The sequence below is a fragment of the Argopecten irradians genome, chromosome 6 (assembly GCF_041381155.1).
Source record: "Argopecten irradians isolate NY chromosome 6, Ai_NY, whole genome shotgun sequence".
NCBI classification, from domain to species: Eukaryota; Metazoa; Mollusca; class Bivalvia; order Pectinida; family Pectinidae; genus Argopecten; species Argopecten irradians.
In genome coordinates this window covers 39,960,614-39,966,613 of record NC_091139.1, presented here as the reverse complement: position 1 = coordinate 39,966,613, position 6,000 = coordinate 39,960,614, and positions in this window count along the sequence as shown.

Genomic DNA, 6,000 nt, shown 5'->3' with positions numbered 1-6,000 from the left:
CAACAAATACAATCAAACCTGTAATGAGACGCCCTTAGAGACTGACAAAATGTGTCTTGTTAGACAGGTGTCTTAATATCCAGGTTACCGATGGATCGCGACACAGCTAGTTGACAACTGTTTTGTCGCAATAAAAGTTATACATAGCTAATTGTGTTTTGTTACTCAATATGCGACTTTAAATAAAAAGTCTTGTATCTTTTAAGTATTTATGCATTATAACTATGGAAAATTGTAATGAAAAATGCATACAAGTTTGGAAACTGATACAAGAAGAGTCGACGATTACAGACAATTTTATTTAGTTTTCTGGTGTTTGGCAGCATACAAGATTAAACATGTACAAATGTATATCATAACAAGATGATAAAGGATACAACTGAACACTTAACACATTTCTAGACTTGTATTGTATATTGTACAATTTAGACATTTAGAGAATGTGACATTTTTGTGTAAGCATTTACAATTTTTTTCAATTTTTCACATTTAATATTTGCAAACAGTTTGACCATTTTATAAACGGAAAAGAGATGAAGTAATTCATCGGTCTGTTGAATGATAAACAGGCTTATTCTCATACATACAGGTCATCACCTCGACATTTGACCTGTTAAACTACGCAAATAGTGACGTCATATGCATGTTGACTTGACGATTGTAATTATATTCGCATTGTCATGGGTTCGTTGAACTTTGAAGTAAATATCATTGTATGTAATATAACGCGAGTGACCTAGTTCACAATGTCCCATAGCTTCGAAAATGATGCTTCTTGCGAATATCTTCTGTGTAACATCATTCGCGTCATCTTGGTTTTGGTTTTATTATCTTAAAGTCCTATTGACAGCCAGAGTCATGTTGGGACGTGCCAGGTTTGTTGGTGGAGGAAAGCCGGAGTACCCGGAGAAAAACCACCGACGAGCGGTCAGTACCTGACAACTGCCCCACATGGGATTCGAACCCGCATCCCAGAGGCGAAGGGCTTGTGGTATTATGTTGGGACATCTTAATCACTCGGCCACCGCGGCCCGTCATCTTGGTAAAATCTCTGTCATAACTAGATGCAAATTTTGACATGTTATTTTTTCTTCGGTAATCTATTGAAAACCATCAGGTTTGGTGAGTTGATTAAGCCATCACTTGTATTTGTAAAACCTATGCATTGTAAGTATTGTAATTACAAAATGGTGGTAACTTTTGGTGGGGAATAACATATTAAAAACTCTTCTTGATTCGTGAGTTTGAAAATTACGGCACATATAACTTTAAAAGGTATTCCTCCGTTTGAAAGAGTATTGTGTCTCGAAATGAAACTAAAATGGAAATATAAACATTCAACGTCTTTGGTTATATATGTATTGTTTCCGTTAATTCCCAACAGTAATTTAATAATAACAACTAAATCTTTACACAATAAATATATATACACACTGTTTAAAGATGCTCCACCGCTGACAAATGATAATTTTTCACTATCAAAAACAGGAGTAGACGATTTAGTATTTTTCTTCAGTTACTTACTTTACACCATTACCACCATTAAAAAGTTTGAGCTTCTAATCTTACTTCACGATAAAAATATGAAAAATAATTAATTGCATCCCGAAAAAATTCCGTGGCACTATATCCTATATGGAATGAAGTACTGATTGCTCATGCACCAAATGCAAAATAAATTATTTTATATTAGTTTTTATGTTAATTAGACATATATATATACACGATTAAACACCAGTTCTTTTTCAAGTGATGAATATTATTTATTATCTGTCTTCGGTGGAGCATCTTTAAAAAAAAAAAGATCTTAAAAGACCTCAATTCAAAGTATTACTAGCTATATAATAGTGAGTCGTATATTTTGAAAAAATGCGAGAACCGACACAACGCTACATGTAGGTCTCCTACAGGTACTATGCCATTAGGTAACGATTTTAATATAATGACTGCGGCCAGTTGTCTGTTTGTCTACACGACTGTTTGTATGTTTACGAGAATAAAAGCATCGTCATTGGAAAACAACAAAAATGGTGATTTTTTAATAGCACTTAAGAAGTTTACGATGTCTCGTCATTATCAAGTATCTTTTAAGTATATCTTACAATATCTTTTATGTTGCAAGGTGTGTAACTCGTACAGATAAAAAAGAAATGTTGAATGTTATGGGGACCAAATAAAAATAATTACTTCGCTCGAGTTCTTTTTATTCTACTCAAAAAATCTTTTTAACGTAGTATATAAAATACCATGTGCCCGTTAAAATCACTGTAAATATTGATAGATTAGGTTTGTGGTTTAAAGATGCTCCGCCGCCGACAGATCATAAATGATATTCATCACTTGAACAATAATTTGTGTTTAATCGTGTATATATATATGTCTTATTAACATAAAAAACTAATATAAAATAATCTATTTTGCCTTTGGTGCATGAGCAATCAGTACTTCATTCCATATAGGATATAGTGCCACGGAATTTTTCGGGATGAAATTAATTATTTTTCATATTTTTAACTTGAAGTAAAATTAGAAGCTCAAACTTTTCAATGGTGGTAATGGTGTAAAGTAAGTAACTTTGGTAACTGAAGAAAAATACTAAATCGTCTACTCCTGTTTTTGATAGTGGAAAATTATCATTTGTCAGCGGTGGAGCATCTTTAAATTACTCTTTGTGTTTCCGAGATATATATAATACAAGGTCAACATCCAGGATAATTACTATCACCAGTCACTCCCCCAAAGTTATACATTTGGGGGAAATCAATGCATTACTAACTCAAAATTATTTCAATTCTGAAATTCAAAATTGTTAATTAGAGTGTCGTGCATCAGAAATCATACAAATGTTCGTTAAAAATCATATACAAATGCAAAAAATACATGTATATACAATAGCTTTACTTGATGTCCATTCATTTATAATTATGAGAAATAGCAACCTAGTAGTATACTCTTGTCTTCACATATCCATTTAAAATATCCGAAGAGTCAAAAAGCTGTTAATAAAAATCTTACACATTCATTAATTTCTTTTTAATGTTTGTTTTTAGTTTCTTTGAATTTTAATTGGCTTAATGAATGTTTTTGTTAAATGTGCTAATCACTAGCACTGTTGACATTAAACGTCGGTAATTAAGGCGTGCCTGGTAGGAGATCTATGTAATTATCACCCGAGTCCAGCATTGGTGTTAATCATCATAAATATTACAACACGGGGTCATAATTACACCTTACAGGGATCACAATAGCTGAGTATATTTTACACTCTGAACGTTATATAAAACCAAGAAACCTGATTAGTGACCATATACATGTACATGTAACACTGAGTGTCCGTGCATCTGTTTTATGAAGCAAGATTGATAAGTACAAATTGTAATTCGTGTATTTCAAGACAGTACTGACAAGCTAGCTAATTACAGTAAATTATAAAAGACGTGTGTAGAATTTTATCAGAGACAATGTCGACGATAACCCGGTACAGAGTTGCACAGGAAAAGAAACTGTACAGATCCGAGGTATATTTCACAAAAGCGATAGGAGAATTGGATGTGATAACTGCCAAAATCAAACAGACCCGGATGCGTCAAGACAGTGCGCAGAGAAATGGCATGAACGCCCTTAAGTACACCCTCAACATACGAATATCGGTATTGGAGGCAGTCAGAAATATGTTCTATGAATTTGCAAAGAAACATGCGGACGAGATGGTGATTCTTCGGAAGGAACTTTTTGATCAAGACTTGGAAGTAGTTGTTGAGGACTCAGTGATATTCTAGCCATATACATGTACCAGTACGGAGGATTGTAAAATTTTAGGATAAAGGGTCGACTGAAAAAGTACGATACTTGGTCATTTGAATTTAATTTGTTCACTCCATACCATGTACATATAATTTGGGCTCGTTAATCGAGTATCCCCCAGATCGGTTGCAGAATTCATGAAACGACAACACGTACAGCTGTAGACCTCTACATGTATATGTAGATGACTATAAAATTGTTGGGATTTTCTGCAGTGCTCATCGCAGTGAAGATGTCAACAGTGGTACCAGTGAAGTGGGATGCCGTGAAATCGTGTCCAAAATCCAGAAAAAAAACAACTGTGTACATATATTGATAAAAAGTGCTTAAAACAATTTGTGATGTCAGATTTTACATGACTGTGAATTCTCTTCGATGGTAGAGATGATTAGAGTGCTAGCATCTCAATCATGATAAATAAAGATTAAAAAAATGTGTCTGTTTATGTTATTACTCCTATATTAATTAAGCATTGAACTTCTTTCAGTTGGCTTTCATAGTCAATATCAATGCCAACTGGACAGAGGAATTTTCCTCTGTTCAGTTGGCATTCATATGGCTATGAATGCCAACAACTAGAGACGTTCACTGCTAATGTTTACATTTGGTTACAATTTTATACTGAAACCCCAAGGAATTTTGAATCTATAATGAAATAATTTAATTTCATATATGTCACACCCATTTCTATTGGTTAGATCTTAGAGGTAATTTTTCCATAGACCGAAAGAATTGTGCGTCACGTATTATGACGTCAAAGATTTTGAAAGCGGTGCAGTCATTGGCCAAATTGAATAATTGGATGAGATATCAATGCGCCTCAACTCAGTTTGTTTTATTGTAAAAGGAAGAACATTACGGAAATCTATGCCTAATTAGTATCTGATTGAGTTATCTGAATTTTATGCATTATTCTCAATATCTTTTCGGGTTATGATGAAGTCACAGACAAAAACCGGACGGACATTTTATTCATAGAACCTTCGCGTTTTTGGAACATAATTCTTGAGTCTATAGAATCTATTTTATTGATGATTTTGAAGGTTTGAATCAAGTCGGATCTATTTCTCCTATACTCCAGCGTTGGGAGGTCAAGTTTTCTCAGTCTCTCATCGCAGGGGAAGTCCTTTAGGGAGGGTATCCTTTAAGCTGCTCTTCTCTGGACATTTTCAATAGCTTTTTATCGTTCTGATACATAGGTGACAGGGGCGTAGGAAGCGGGGGGGCAGAGGGGGCAACTGCCCCCCCGTTCCCCAGGACGGGGGGGCAAACATGTCTTTTTGCCCCCCCCCCCATTTTCGCCGACTGAAATTTTCTAAAAATGCTTATTTGAAAGAAAAAAGGGTCCTCCTACACATTTTTCGTACTTCATTCTAGAAAATTTTCCGCTGCGCGGCGCATTTCCTAAAACGTTCAAGCACATAATGTCAAACCTTAAATAGTGAAAATTCAATACACACAAACTAGACTAAAAATGTCCATCAAGGGATTCTATGTGCTATTTAAAAAAATGTCTCTTAAAAGATCAATTTGTTTATATGTCTTAGCGAGACAATTAATTCATTTTTTATGTTACACAACAATATGCCGATGGTGTGAAGCCGGTATATTCAGATCGAGTAGGGTTGCATAATGTTATGACGACACAATTATCATTTCTAAATGCAGGTAGCTTTAAATCGAAAAATTACCATGTTAAGAACGCTTTATAATCATTAAACTTTATCGTAAAACTCATCTCAGCCATTCTAAATCGTAATTTTTTCCCCGGGGGAGACCCCCGGACCCCCTTAACACCAAATTCTCACGCCTTTGGGCGCTCGCAAATTCATCGAAATGCATCGTAAAACTCATCTCAGCCATTCTTAATCGTAATTTTTTCCCGGGGGAGACCCCCGGACCCCCCTAGCACCAAATTCTCACGCCTTTGGGCGCTCGCAAATTCATCAAAATGCATCGTAAAACTCATCTCAGCCATTCTAAATCGTAATTTTTTTCCCGGGGGAGACCCCCGGACCCCTCTAACACCAAATTCTCACGCCTTTGGGCGCTCGCAAATTCATCAAAATGCATCGTAAAAATCATCTAAGCCATTCTAAATCGTAATTTTTTCCCGGGGGAGACCCCCGGACCCCCCAAACACCAAAATCTCGCGCTGTCGGGCGATCGCAAAATCATCAAAATACATAAAACTAA